The following is a 16,338-nucleotide window of genomic DNA, read 5'->3' as shown; positions in this document are numbered from 1 at the left end:
ATGGTATTCCATTGAGTAAGAGATAATAAGTGTAATATGCAAGACCTGTCATTGGTCTTTAGATAACCAGGTAATTAGACACTTGAACATGCCAGTAACAACTTAATACTACTTTTACTCCCTTATGAACAGCATTGTCAAGAAGGGTAGTGTAAAGAACAATGACACTCTCCATAAATAGAGAATAAGAAAGTAAAAAATACTCTTTGCATTTTCCTGACATACAACAGAAAGGGGTGGGGTGGAATCATGATAAGTTATGCAATGATATGAAATGTCTAATGTACAGTAAAGGTAATCTTAAAGAGAAGTTATTTGCTTAACATCAACTTTACTTTTATCACCTCAGCAGTAAATTCAGAATTAATTTCTGTTCATCCCAATCAGAGGAGAAATAAATCTAAGAGTAACTATTTAAATGACCAGCATATAACAGCAAGTAAAAGGTGTTGTACGTACTGACCATTTAAAATAGCCTCACGTAACAACAAGAAACTAAAACCAGGCACAAGAGCAGGGCATTCAATAAGAACTAACACTTCATGTTGAAAGAATGTTTATTGACACAATGAAAGCATGGATGCAACTGAACTGTCCTATTTATACACGAATAAACAATTAAAGAACATATCAATGTCAGATTCATAAGTCAGTCCCAGATACCACAAGTGTTTGCAGTACCATTAACCTGTATGGTCTCAGCCAGTGGCTGCAACCAACAGACCATGCAGATCTCCACATAGGCTGTGGCAATATGCCTTGTAATTATTGGCAGTATTTTCTAATTTTTAAGTGTGTTGATACACACAAATAAATTATTTGAAATCACCCATTTCTTCAACAATCTTTTCATTGCAACTTTCCTGATGATTTTCATTGTTTTACTTTTTGTTAAACTAATTTCTGTGCCTGTTTCTTCGATTACTCTCTGCCAGGTATTTGGTTCTTCCAATTTCTGCTCATTTTCTTTTCAAATCATTACATCATTTGGATAAGGTTTTCGTATTCTAATTCACTGATTAATGTCTTACGCCATTATATTCTAGGGTAACTCATCATAGAAAAATAGTGTTTACTTAGAACCTCTTGTAGACTGCTCTTTAAACAGCTGCACAAACTGACAACAGTCTAACAGTACATTTACTCCATTACAAAGTATGTCATGAACAGTCAGTCACAGTTCAAAAACAACAGTAACATTCATAAATATAATACTAGACGAAGATCTGACTGACCCATCATTCAACTTTAGTATGGTACAAAAGGCAGTGTGGTATTAAAAACTTTTATCAACTTTCCCAGTGACCTAATGAATTTAATATACAACAAAATTGACTTCAAACACAAACTGAAATCATAGCTGTTCCTACTGCTTCAGATTTCTGAGTGGGTGAATGTTTGTTCAAGTATAAATAACTTTAAAACAGATAAAAAATTATAGCTCTTTGGAATCTCAACAATATGAAAAAGTAGTTTTATTAAATGTTTTGCAAAATTAACCTTTTTTATCAAAGGAAGCAAGGACATGGTTGCTACAAGTTTCCCCAAGTAAACTTTCATGATATTTCCCTGATTTCCAGACAGGTTTTAGCATTTTTCCCTGACAGATTTTGAGATCTCAAAAACATGTAAGGACATTTGTATTTCTCTCCCATGTGAACAAAAATCTTAAGTACTAACCTCAACATCTTTTGTAATAAACTGTTGTTAGATGGAGAAAGCAAGTCAAATGGTCTGCGTGTTTCATTAAGACTACTGTTGTTATTTTATTTCAATAAAACAAAACACATTTGGTGACAAAAATATGCACTTCCTTGGAGTCACCTTCACTGTTTTCAGAAATAACTTCAGAAAAAATTAGGCCTCTTGCAAGAAGTGTACAAGACAGGGAAGAGTTGTGTAAACCAACATTTTAGGTGACTGCCAATTAATATTGGTTCTACTATACTTGTTATTGTCGTTTATTACCCACTGTGTTATGTCAATTATTTTATGGGTATTGTGTGATTTTTCTTTTGAGAGCCGGCCAGTGTGGCCAAGCGGAACCACACGACTGCTACGGTCGCAGGTTCGAATCCTGCCTCGGGCATGGATGTGTGTGATGTCCTTAGGTTAGTTAAGTTTAAGTAGTTCTAAGTTCTGGGGGGGGCTGACCTTAGATGTTAAGTCCCATAGTGCTCAGAGCCATTTGAACCATTTTCTTTCGAGAAATATGAGTACATAGCGTAGAAACCACCAGTCACTATTACAATTTTCTTCTTCTTCTTCTTCTCCTCCTCCTCCTCCTCCTCCTCCTTCTTGTTCTTGTTCTTGTTCTTCTTCTTCTTCTTCTTCTTCTTGTCGTCCATGCTTTCTAATACATAAAACTACTTTCAGAGTGCCAAAATATACTTCATTAAATAAAATGTCTATAAAACCTTGCACTGTATTTGCAATGAGACATTCTCAGTTCCTGAAATCCATCGCCTCTGGCCTACCGATGAGCACTGCAGTTCTGGGTCCATGGATAGAACATGAGAATCCACCGCATTATGCCATACACAGACAGATCTGGCCTGCAGACAGATCAGTAAGACTAGATCCGATGGGCAGGTCCTGCACATTAGTGGGAAATAAGGGGCTTCAGATTGGCAGGCCTGATCCATTAGAGAAACCCACAGAAATGGCCTGCTGTTTTGACCCATCGTGGAATTCCACTCACGTGGGCAGCTATTCAGGAGTCACAGAGAGCATGTTGATGAACTGAGGCCACATTAATCAATCCATGCAACAGATAACTTGTGCAAATACTCGGAGAATCAGTAATAATGACAGGTAGCAACTCGCTGTAAAGATGATTGCTGAGCTGCAGATAGGCACCTAGAAAAGACAATCACACACTCACAACTAAATTTTTAGTCATAGCTTTTGTCAGAAAATGAGAGCACACACTCATTCGCACAATCACTCAGACACAGCTCATGTGCATGTAGCCGCCTTTTCGAGCTGTTGCATCTACAGTCTCTGAAAATCAGAGCCAAACAAACCAATCCTCACACCTCCCTGCCTCTTGATGGCAGCTGCTAGGCTAGTGGCAAGAAGTGGTGGCAGCACTGACTGCAAGCTGAGGGGAGTGGTAGGAAGGCAATGAGGGAATAGGGAAGCGGCGTACGTTCTCAACTGCATCAAGCCAGTGATGATGCATCGTACATCATTAAACAAACCATTTCATCTACTGAGACAAAAACGAGATTTTTCCAGTGTTTTTTTTTTTCTCCAAATTTCCCTGACTTGTTTGGAATTCCCTGATTTCTACAACTTGTGGCAAGCCTGAATGAGTACAAGAAATTGACAAAAAGTAAACAATCATATTAAATAGTAATACATACAGCCGCAACACATTCTGGTGGGAAAGTTGTTACCATTTGTCAGCTAGAGCAACACTAGTGCTCCAAGCAGTGAGAAAGCAGTCACGTGTCATAAGGATAATATAAGTTTTTAATTATTTTTCTGCTTAATCAATGAAATGATTGTTATATATTTTTCCATTCCATGTGTTAGTAAAGTATCAAGGCACATGAATTATTGTGAATTAAATGTAAAAACTGCCGAATTTCACTTATTCTGACATAAGCTGCATCTTATTCATCAACAAATACCTTTGAATATGTATATAATTGAAGCTTAATCTCCTGACAGCAAGAGAATATAAACACATACTTTAAGCGTCAGAAGCATATATGTCTGTTCTTGTCTGTTCTTATTATGATGATTTCATTGACACACAAAATATTTGCCCAGTCCTACACATCACTCGACTTTCTGATACATGAATATTGTTGTAAATGCAGTTACTTTTGTTTCAAAAGTGAATGACTTGAAGATACTTGTATTTTGTGGCTCAGAGGTAACGACAGCAGAAAGGTTGATTTCCTTTCTGTTGGGAAACAGTTTTATTGCTTTTGACATTTTATTATGTCTGTGTTATTTTTCCCTTCAGATACAGGTCTAGTGTCTTACTTGGTACATTAAATAACATAGGTATTGCATCCCGTACAGGATTATCACGTCCCACATTCACCGACTGGAAGAGCAGCGAACAAAACTTCATATTGTTGGCTACATACTAGATGTCATTCTGCAAAAAGTCGGGTCTTCTGGTGTTTACTAGTAATTTTTTTTTATTAAAGAAAGACAAAATACTTCAGTAAATGTCTGCACATTACAAGAGAACCATAAATAAACAGTCCTGTAACATAGAGACAGAGGGGCTGGCCAGTACTTACCTCAGCTCGGTACAGCCGATAGATACACAAAACAGAACAGAAAATTTACGTTCCTAGCTTTCGGAACTTTGTTCCTTCATCAGGGAGGAGAGAGTGGAAAGAAAGGGAAGAAGGGAAAGTGGATTCAGTTACTCACAACCCAGGTTATGAAGCAACAGGGAAAGGTAAACAGGGAGGGTAGCAAGGATGGAGGCATGGTTGTCAGAAGGAAGCCAAAGATATTCTATTGTAAGTACTGTGCCAGATTCAAACCAAAGAGGATGCATACAGAAGTAAAGAGGGATATACACTCTTGGAAATGGAAAAAAGAACACATTGACACCGGTGTGTCAGACCCACCATACTTGCTCCGGACACTGCGAGAGGGCTGTACAAGCAATGATCACACGCACGGCACAGCGGACACACCAGGAACCGCGGTGTTGGCCGTCGAATGGCGCTAGCTGCGCAGCATTTGTCCACCGCCGCCGTCAGTGTCAGCCAGTTTGCCGTGGCATACGGAGCTCCATCGCAGTCTTTAACACTGGTAGCATGCCGCGACAGTGTGGACGTGAACCGTATGTGCAGTTGACGGACTTTGAGCGAGGGTGTATAGTGGGCATGCGGGAGACCGGGTGGACGTACCGCCGAATTGCTCAACACGTGGGGCGTGAGGTCTCCACAGTACATCTATGTTGTCGCCAGTGGTCGGTGGAAGGTGCACGTGCCCGTCGACCTGGGACCGGACCGCAGCGACGCACGGATGCACGCCAAGACCGTAGGATCCTACGCAGTGCCGTAGGGGACCGCACCGCCACTTCCCAGCAAATTAGGGACACTGTTGCTCCTGGGGTATCGGCGAGGACCATTCGCAACCGTCTCCATGAAGCTGGGCTACGGTCCCGCACACCGTTAGGCCGTCTTCCGCTCACGCCCCAACATTGTGTAGCCCACCTCCAGTGGTGTCGCGACAGGCGTGAATGGAGGGACGAATTGAGACGTGTCGTCTTCAGCGATGAGAGTCGCTTCTGCCTTGGTGCCAATGATGGTCGTATGCGTGTTTGGCACCGTGCAGGTGAGCGCCACAATCAGGACTGCATACGACCGAGGCACGCAGGGCCAACACCCGGCATCATGGTGTGGGGAGCGATCTCCTACACTGGCCGTACACCACTGGTGATCGTCGAGGGGACACTGAATAGTGCACGGTACATCCAAACCGTCATCGAACCCATCGTTCTACCATTCCTAGACCGGCAAGGGAACTTGCTGTTCCAACAGGACAATGCACGTCCGCATGTATCCCGTGCCACCCAACGTGCTCTAGAAGGTGTAAGTCAACTACCCTGGCCAGCAAGATCTCCGGATCTGTCCCCCATTGAGCATGTTTGGGACTGGATGAAGCGTCGTCTCACGCGGTCTGCACGTCCAGCACGAACGCTGGTCCAACTGAGGCGCCAGGTGGAAATGGCATGGCAAGCCGTTCCACAGGACTACATCCAGCATCTCTACGATCGTCTCCATGGGAGAATAGCAGCCTGCATTGCTGCAAAAGGTGGATATACACTGTACTAGTGCCGACATTGTGCATGCTCTGTTGCCTGTTTCTATGTGCCTGTGGTTCTGTCAGTGTGATCATGTGATGTATCTGACCCCAGGAATGTGTCAATAAAATTTCCCCTTCCTGGGACAATGAATTCACGGTGTTCTTATTTCAATTTCCAGGAGTGTAGTATAAAGATAATCACAACTATGTAGGATGAAAAGACGCGTGAGTGGCCAAAGAGGAAAGGGAAAGAGAATAAGACTGAAGAGTAAATGGGAGTGAGATTGGTTAACATAGGTTCAGTCCAGGGGGATGGCAGGATGAAAGGATGTGTTGGAGTGCAAGTTCCCTTCTCCGCAGTTCCAAGGGACTGGTGTTGGATAGGAGAAGCCAAATGGCACGTACGGTGTAGAAGGTTCCTAGGTCCCTAGAATTATGCTGGAGGGCATGCTCTGCTACTGGGTATTGGACATCTCCTAGGCAGACAGTTGGTCTGCGTCCGTTCATGTGCTCAGCCAGTTTAGTTGTCTCCCGCAACTATACTGCAGACCTTATCCACAAACAGATCTACCAAGTAATACATTCCTCCCCGTCCAACAACAATGTTCCTACCCCCAGACCACACAGGAGCATCCCCCTTGTCACCCAATATTACCCTGGCCTCGAATACATCAACAAATTACTCTGCCAGGGATATGACTTTATCAAGTCAAGCCCTGAAATGAGATCATCCCTTGACAAAATTCTCCCCGCACCACCCAGAGTTGTCTTTCGTTGCCCCCCTAACCTCCGTAACATCCTTGTCAAATCGTACAATATTCCCAGACTACCTTCTCTACCCAGCGGTTCCTACCCCTGTAACCGACCCCGATGCAAAACCTGCCCCATGCATCCCCCCACAACCACCTGGACTGAACCTACGTTAACCAACCTCACTCCCATTTACTCTTCAGTCTTCTCCTCTTTCCCTTTCCTCTTTAGCCATTCACGCATCTTTTCATCCTACATATTTTTGTTTATCTTTATACTATATACCTCTTTACTTCTGTATGCATCCTCTTTGGTTTGAAGCTGGCACAGTACTTACAGTAGAATATCTTTGGCTTCCCTCTGACAACCATGCCGCCATCCTTGCTACCCTCCCTGTTTACCTTTCCCTATTGCTTCATAACCTGGGTTGTGAATCCACCTTCCCTTCTTCCCTTTCATTCCCCTCTCTCCTCCCTGATGAAGGAATAAAGTTCCGAAAGCTAGGAACGTAAATTTTCTGTTCTGTTTTGTGTATCTATCAGCTTTACTGAGCTGAGGTAAGTACTGGCCAGCCCCTCTATCTCTTTGTTAGTATTTGTTTCACATCTTTGTATGAGATTTTCCATTAATCATTTAGTCCTGTGACATACTTTTTCATACTTCCCTGTGTCCTTAGAAAACTATAGATTGACAAATGTAATGTTATTTTCTAGTTATTGTTGATTTTTATGGTACTCAATATGCTTTGAGTTGTAAAAACTATGTTACAAATCAACATAAACAATAGTATTTGCACTCATCCTATATTATATTCAGCTGTGTCCCTGGCCGCTTGCTACACAGCTATCGCAGTTGGTAACAAAAACGAGACAGAGTGTTGCGACTTAACGTTACACTGTGGTTTCACTCTTGAGCCACTAGGACACACAGTTTTCAACCCCCATTTGAAACCAATTTCACAGTTGTCTTAGACAATCTGAACTCTCAAAACTCATGTAAAATCATAATGCTGACAACAAATCATAATCATAACAAACAGAAATGAACTGAAAATTTAATAAATTTGAATTAAAAGTACTTACTGCCCCCGCAGTTTCATTTTGAAACACTCACAAAATCAGTAGTACAAACTAAAATTTACATTACAAGAACTTAAGGCATACATACTTTCACTGTCAATGATACCCTCATGGTGTAGACAGGACACAACAAACTTTCAATAGGAAACTGAAAAAGAATGTAGGAAAGTCATCGAAAAGGAAGAAAGTTTTGTTGTTAGGCAGTTCTCATGCCAGAGGTGTAGGCCAACTTCTGCAGGAGGAATTAGGACCAGAATACCAGGTCACAAATTTTTTCAAACCAAGTGCTAGTCTGGATCAGGTGACAGAGGATTTAGGTTCACTCTGTAAAGGATTTACCAGGGAAGACACCGTGGTTATTGTGGGAGGGCCAGGGAACAGCATCGACAGAGATCCTGGGTACAGTATAGAGTGTGACCTGGTAAAGATTGCGTCGGCATCGAGACACACCAATGTTGAGTTTGTATCTGTCCTGAGACGCCATGACCGGCCTCATTTGAACTCTTCTGTTGGGAGAGTTAATTTGGAGTTGGAACGGTTGCTTGGGTCGGGTGCGGGGGCTCATATTGGTGTGGTTCCTGTTGATTATCTCAGTAGGTGGGACTATACCAGGCACGGCCTACATCTCAACAGGAAAGGGAAGGGGAAACTGGCTGGGGTAATAGCAGGAAATTTAAGGGGGGGAGGCACTGCCATGAATGGTAAAATACCAGTGGTTACAGGTGTTGGAGCAGCACCTTTTTTAGGATAGGTAAGACAGAAAGATGTCAAGTTCTACGAGAGGTCAGGATTGAAACAAATCTTCAGTTTAGGAAAGAAATTAAACAGCACAATTCTAGCACATTGGATCACCAATCACAGCTATCAATTATAAATTTTCACCAATCACCAGAAATTTTATCTCCACCAAGTTGTATCTCAGTCCTAGGTAATTGCATTGATAAATTAAAGTCACCCAACCCAATTGACATAATCTGCCTCTCTGAACACCATGTGACCACTGGTATAGGAACTAGGCCTAAGCACAATGAGAAACTCAGACAGGAGAGTACTGCAAATGTTAGAATAAGGAAAGGTTCTCATAAAAGTATAATTAAAAATAATCTAAGTATATTTCATCAAAATATTGGGAGTTTAAAGAATAAAGTAGATGAGCTTCTGGTTTGTTTAGAAGATTTAGAAGCTGAGAATGAAATAGATATACTATACCTGTCTGAGCATCACATTGTTACTGATATGGATAAGGTAAATGTAAGTGGTTATAAGCTCTCTGCACATGTAATGAGAGAAAATATGGAGAAAGGAGGAGTTGCCATATATGACAAAAGTTATCATTGTGCAAAAAGCATAGAAACAAAAAAGTTTTGTGTAGAGAAACATATAGAAGCATGTGCCTGTGAGCTTAAATTAAATAAAGGCACATTTATAATTGTAACTGTATATAGGTCCCCATCAGGAAATTTTCATCTATTTCTGAAAAATTTGGACTCCTTGTTGTGCTATCTGTCAGACAGGGGGAAGCAAATTATCATTTGTGGGGACTTCAATGTAGATTCTCTGAAAGAGGGTAATAGGAAAACTGACCTTGAAGTATTACTCGGTTCTTTCAATTTGACACCCGTTATTGATTTTCCTACTCGGGTGGTAAAGGATAGCAGCTCACTGATAGATAACTTCTTTATAGACCAAGATAAGTTTAACCAGATAAATGCTCAGCCTGTTGAGAATGGTCTTTCTGATCATGGTGCACAGCTAGTTACAATATATGACATAGTTCCATTCAGCAATACTAAACAGTCCTCCAAAGTAGTACGTTCAGTCAACGATTTAACAATTGCAAATTTCAGGGAAAGCCTACAGCAGTTAGACTGGGATGAGGTGTACCGTGAACCTGATGCCAATTTAAAATATAATTTATTTCATGACATTTTTGTAAATGCATTTGAAAACTGCTTCCCCAAGAAAATAGTTAAATATACTCGTAAGAAACCTTGTAACAAACCATGGCTTACTAAGGGTATAAAAATATCTTGTAACCGGAAAAGGGAAATGTATCTGACAGCAAGAAAGAGTAGTGACCCAGAAACTATCAAAAATTATAAAAACTACTGTGTTATATTAAGAAAAGTTATTAAAAAGTCCAGGAGTATGTGTATCATGTCTGAAATCAGCAACTCTGATAATAAAATTAAAACAATTTGGAATATTATTAAAAGAGAAACAGGTCAACCAAGAGCAGAGGAAGACAGTATTACCATCAAATTGAATGAAAACTTTACGAACAAAAAGTCAGAAGTTGAAAATATTTTTAATAATCATTTTCTAAATGTTGTGGATATAGTAGGATCCAGGTGTTCATTAGAAGATGCTAGGCTGTCAATGGAAGAGGCCATACCTATGCAATTTGATACAATTGAAATCTCACCCACTTCTCCCTCTGAAATTAGGAAAATAATAAACTTACTTAAAAGCAAAAACTCACATGGAATTGATGGCATTTCCAGCAAAATACTAAAAGCTTGTTCTCAACAGATAAGTAAGATTCTCAGCCACCTGTGTAATAGCTCTCTGGAACAGGGCATTTTCCCTGATAGACTGAAATATGCTATTGTTATACCTTTGCATAAAAAGGGGGATAGATCTGATGTCAACAATTACCGTCCACTCTCCCTTCTAACAGCTTTATCCAAAATTTTTGAGAAAGTAATGTATTCAAGAGTAGCTTCACATATCTGTAAAAATGAAGTACTAACAAAATGTCAGTTTGGTTTCCAGAAAGGTTTTTCAACAGAAAATGCCATATATGCTTTCACCAGTCAAATTTTGAATGATCTGAATAACCGAACACCACCCATTGGGATTTTTTGTGATCTCTCAAAGGCTTTTGATTGTGTAAATCATGAAATTCTGCTAGACAAGCTCAAGTATTGAGGCATGAGTGGGACAGTGCACAAATGGTTTAATTCGTACCTAACTAGAAGAGTGCAGAAAGTTGAAATAAGTAATTCTCGTAACATGCAAAGATCAGCACATTCCTCAAACTGGGGAACTATCAAGAATGGGGTTCCACAAGGGTCAGCCTTGGGTCCTTTGTTGTTCTTAAGGTGCGTTTACACTGCCATTTGTATCGGCACATGTATGAGATACATGTATATGCGACTTTGCGACATGTATCGCGATTTGTATGAGTTGACAAGTATCAACCTCATACATGTATGAGCGTGCGTTTACACTGGTTGATATGTATCACTGTGCGATAGCTTCCGACGACGATTTGGAAGTTTTCACATTTTTATGTGCTGATACACTTGCTCTTTTGGAAGATGATAGGAAGAAAAGGCGGAGGAAGCGTAGATGGTGGCAGAGAGAGTTTCTCGTGAATTAACGCCAAAGGATGGCGCATATTCTAGAAATTATGTTAGGATGAGTATGAAGGATTTCCGCGGTTTGTTATCACTTGTGGCTCCTCTTGTGTCCAAAACCAACACAAACTTTCGGGAAGCGATTCCACCAGAGGATCAGTTGGCAGTAACACTCCGTTTTTTAGCCACTGGGGATTCCTCGTAAAAAGAAGATTTCATGACAAAACATTTGCATTGTCGCGCGATTGCTAATGCCGACGTCTCACACACGATTGTCGGCATCCGTTGTCAACATTATCACGCGAGGCAGCCGGAATAACAGCAAAACATTGATATACGTGCCAGATGCATGAAAAAATTATTTAATGTATGACATACTCTGATATATATAAAACTTTTACCTTCACTTCTTGGGATTAAACTTGCACAATGGCCTCGCAAACACGAAGAATAATGTTGCATATGGCACTTTTTGATATTTTATGCAGATACATTAACGTCGAAACGACAGTCGGCACCTTCAAAACTCAAACAGCCGCCAAAGAGCCTGGTACTACGCATACGCTAATCGTCGAAATAAGCGGCAGTCGACAAGACGACAGGAAATGATAGTACTGCGCATGCGCGAGTTCTTCAAATGTCGCTCATACATGTCGCGTATATGGCCAAAAAGCGATATACAAAATGTATACGTGACATGTATGAGCTCGAGGGTCCGCATACAAGTTCCGTGACTTTTTGTATGAGGTGATGTATCGCGACATGTCAAATTGACATGTCGCTCATACATGTCGCGATACATGTATCCCAGTGTAAACGTACCTTTATTATATATTAATGACTTGCCATTCTATATTCATGAAGAGGCAAAGTTAGTTCTCTTCGCTGATGATACAAGTATAGTAATCACACCTGAGAAACAAGAATTAACTGATGAAATTGTCAATACTGTCTTTCAGAAAATTACTAAGTGGTTCCTTGTAAACGGACTCTCACTGAATTTTGATAAGACACAGTACATACAGTTCCGTACAGTGAATGGTATGACGCCATTAATAAATATAGACCTTAATCAGAAGCATATAGCTAAGGTAGAATATTCCAAATTTTTAGGTATGTCCATTGATGAGAGATTAAATTGGAAGAAACACATTGATGATCTGCTGAAACGTTTGAGTTCAGCTACTTATGCAATAAGGGTCATTGCAAATTTTGGTGATAAACATCTTAGTAAATTAGCTTACTACGCCTATTTTCACTCATTGCTTTCATATGGCATCATATTTTGGGGTAATTCATCACTGAGGAATAAAGTATTTATTACACAAAAGCGTGTAATCAGAATAATAGCTGGAGTCCACCCAAGATCATCCTGCAGACACTTATTTAAGGATCTAGGGATATTCACAGTAGCTTCTCAGTATATATACTCTCTTATGAAATTTGTTATTAACAACCAAACCCAATTAAAAAGTAATAGCAGTGTGCATAACTACAATACTAGGAGAAAGGACGATCTTCACTATTCAAGATTAAATCTAACTTTGGCACAGAAAGGGGTGAATTATACTTGCACTAAAGTCTTTGGTCACTTACCAAATAGTATCAAAAGTCTGACAGATAAAAGAATTTCTGAATGACAACTCCTTCTACTCCATAGAGGAATTTTTAGATATAAATTAAGAAAAAAAAGAAAAAAACAAAAATATTAAAAAAAATAAAAATAAAAAATAAAGAAAAACAAAAAACACAAAAAAATAAAGTTGTTATATTAACTTAAGTATGTTGTTAAATTAACCTAATTATGTCATGTATTGGAAAATTCGACTCGTTCCACATCATTACGAAATATCGTATTCATGATCCATGGAACTAGTATTAATCTAACCTAATCTAATCTCTAATCTATGGTCTCTTATATATGCACTGAAGCACCAAAGAAACTGGTATAGGCATGCATATCAAATACAGATATATGTAAACAGACAGAATATGGCATAGTGGTTGGCAACACATATATAAGGCTATAAGTGTCTGGCGCATTTGTTAGTTAGGGTACTGCTGCTAAAATGCAGGTTATCAATATTTAAGTGAGTTTGAATGTAGGTTATAGTCGGCACACGAGTGATGGGACACAGTATCTCCAAGGTAGTGATGAAGTGGGGATTTTCCCATATGACTATTTCACAAGTGTACCATGAATATCGGGAATCTGGTAAAATATAAAATCTTTGACATTGCTGAGGCCGGTAAAAGATAGTGAAAGAATGGGACCAATGACAACTGAAGACAACCATTCAACATGACAAAAGTGCAACAATTCTGCAAATTGCGGCAGATTTCAGTGCTAGGCCTTCAGCAAATGTCAGCACGTGAACCATTCAACGAAACATCATCGATATGGACTTTCTGAGCTGAAGGCCCACTTGTGTACCCTTGATGACAATGCAGCACAAAGCTTTACGCCTCACCTGGGCCTGTCAACAGCAACATTGGACTGTTGATGACTGGAAACATGTTGCCTGGTCGGACAAGTCTCATTTTAAATTGTATAGAGCAGATGGACATGTTCAGGTATGGAAACAACCTCATGAATCCGTGGACCATGCATGTCAGCAGGGACTGTTCAAGCAGGTGAAGGCTCTGTAATGGTGTGGGACGTGTGCAGTTGGAGTGATATGAGATGCCTGATACATGTAGATATGACTCTGACAGGTGACATGTATGTAAGCATCCTATCTGATCACCTGCATCCTTTCATGTCCATTGTGCATTCCGACAGACCTGGGAAATTCCAGCAGGACAATACAACACCCCACATGTCCAGAATTTCTGCAGAGTGACTCCAGGAACACACTTTTGGGTTTAAAAACTTCCGCTTGCCATGGAACTCCCCAGACGCGAACATTATTGAGCATATCTCGGATGCCTTGCAAGGTGTTGTTCAGAAGAGATCTCCACCCCCTCGTACTCTTACATATTTATGGACAGCCCTGTAGAATTCATGGTGTCAGTTCCCTCCAGCACTATTTCAGACTTTAGTCGAGTCAATGCCACATTGTGTTGTGGCACTTCTGCATGCTTACAGGGGCCCTACACGATATTAGGAAGGTGTGTGTGATATATTATAATCATATAGCATAATCTCAGTGACAACTGTCATTTTGAGCATCATTAGTGATTGTTACAATGCATTACATTCATAGAATTACCTCATTGTACCACTACATGTCTCTGTCTTGCAATAGCACAAGTTGTTTGATGCAAAAGGCACTGGTACGTAAAAAAAAATAAAAAAATAAAAATGGTGATTTGAAGCAGAAACCTGTGGTACTCAAAGGGTTAAGACAGACATGTACACAACTATCTTGTTACTGGTCATCATGTTGCCATATTTTTCACCGGGAAAGTGTACCACAATAATTGTGAAACTGACTGGTTCCAAGTTATAGTGAGAGGTCACAATTAAAATCCATATAGCATGCAAATAACTAACTGCGAAGACTGACCACTCTTCATAGACCAATGTAATACAAGGTTAGTGGGTTTATAAACACTAGCGAAAATCACTACCACATTCTTAATTCAGTATCTGAAATAGAACGAACTCATAAAATGATCATAATATGAATAAGGTATGCATTACAAGAGTGTACAGGAAGAATGGGAAAACATACTCTACTGGCAGGCTGTGACAACTAGATGGCAAGATCCAGAAAAGCTCATTTTTCAGTCATAGTTAACAATACTGTCAGGGGCAGATTGTGAGCATAAAGGGCTTTGAGTCCCATTTAGATATTGTTGTTGTTGTTGTTGTTTTTATCGAAAAATGGCTATTTGTATTGTGTAAGTTTATGAAACTGGGCTGAAGATCATGACTTGTGGCTAATAAATAAGGTACACGACATTCCATTAGCTACATTCATTAATGAAACATGTGTTCAAAATGTTGATCTCCACAGCCAATACAGAGCTGTGCACATTATTGTTCACAGAATCTGACATATAACACCAACTCCCATATAACAGATTGGTTTTCTTTGGTGGTGGCTGTCAAACGTGGACAAATTCTATTGATATGATTTTCTGGCTCCTGTACATTATGTTATTTGTTTCAAGTGTCTCCACAGAAAATTAATACTTGGTATTATTGTTAAACAGCGAATGTAATAATGTAGCATGTTATGTAATTGGGATGTTTTGAGACCCTGTACTGGCCAGCTCTGGGCAATGACATGTCAAAGGCAGGGGGTTGGTGTCAACTATCGTTAATTGTATAAGCTTGTGGACAGATCACAGGGCATAAAATTGCTGTCTCAAAGTGTACCTCTTGTCACTGTATGCCACAGGGCTTACATATTGGCAAGAATGCAGGAATGCCACCACTGCGTGCTCAAACTATAGAAAAATGTTACCTGGATCAGCAAGTTACAGTACATATTAGTACATGCCAAAGTACACTGAAAATCACAAAAGGCACTTCATTATTGTTGTTGTAATCTGAAGAGACTACAGAGACTGGTTTGATGCAGCTCTCCATGCTACTATCCTGTGCAAGCTTCTTCATCTCCAAGTAACTACTGCATCCTACATCCTTCTGAATCTGCTTAGTGTATTCATCTCTTGGTCTCCCTCTGGGATTTTTACCCTTCACACTGCCCTTCAATACTAAATTGGTGATCCCTTGATGCCTCAGGACATGTCCTACCAACCAATCCCTTCTTATAGTCAAGTTGTGCCACAAATTCCTCTTCTCCCCAATTCGATTCAGTACCTCCTCATTAGTTACGTGATCTACTCATCTAATCTTCATAATTCTTCTGTAGCACCAAATTTTGAAGGCTTCTAATCTCTTCTTGTATGAACCATTTATTGTCCATGTTTCAATTCCATACATGCTACACTCCATGCAAATACTTTCAGAAAATACTTCCTGACACTTAAATCTATACTCAATGTCAACAAATTTCTCTTCTTCAGAAACGCTTTCCTTGCAATCACCAGTCTACATTTTATATCCTCTCTACTTTGACCATCATCAGTTTTAATTCCCTCAGCATCACCTGATTTAATTCGACTCCATTCCATTAACCTCGTTTTGCTTTTGTTGATGTTCATCTATCCTCCTTTCAAGACACTGTCGACTCTGTTCAACTGCTCTTCCAGGTCCTTTACTGTCTCTGACAGAATTACAATGTCATCGGCAAACCTCAAAGTTTTTATTTCTTCTCCATGGATTGTAATTCCTACACCGAATTTTTCTTTTGTTTTCTATACTGCTTGCTCAATATACAGATTGAATAACATCGGGGATAGGCTATGACCCTGTCTCACTCCCTTCCCAACCACTGCTTGCC

The sequence above is a fragment of the Schistocerca piceifrons genome, chromosome 2 (genome assembly GCF_021461385.2).
Source record: "Schistocerca piceifrons isolate TAMUIC-IGC-003096 chromosome 2, iqSchPice1.1, whole genome shotgun sequence".
Taxonomy (NCBI): Eukaryota; Metazoa; Arthropoda; class Insecta; order Orthoptera; family Acrididae; genus Schistocerca; species Schistocerca piceifrons.
This window is presented reverse-complemented; position numbering follows the sequence as displayed.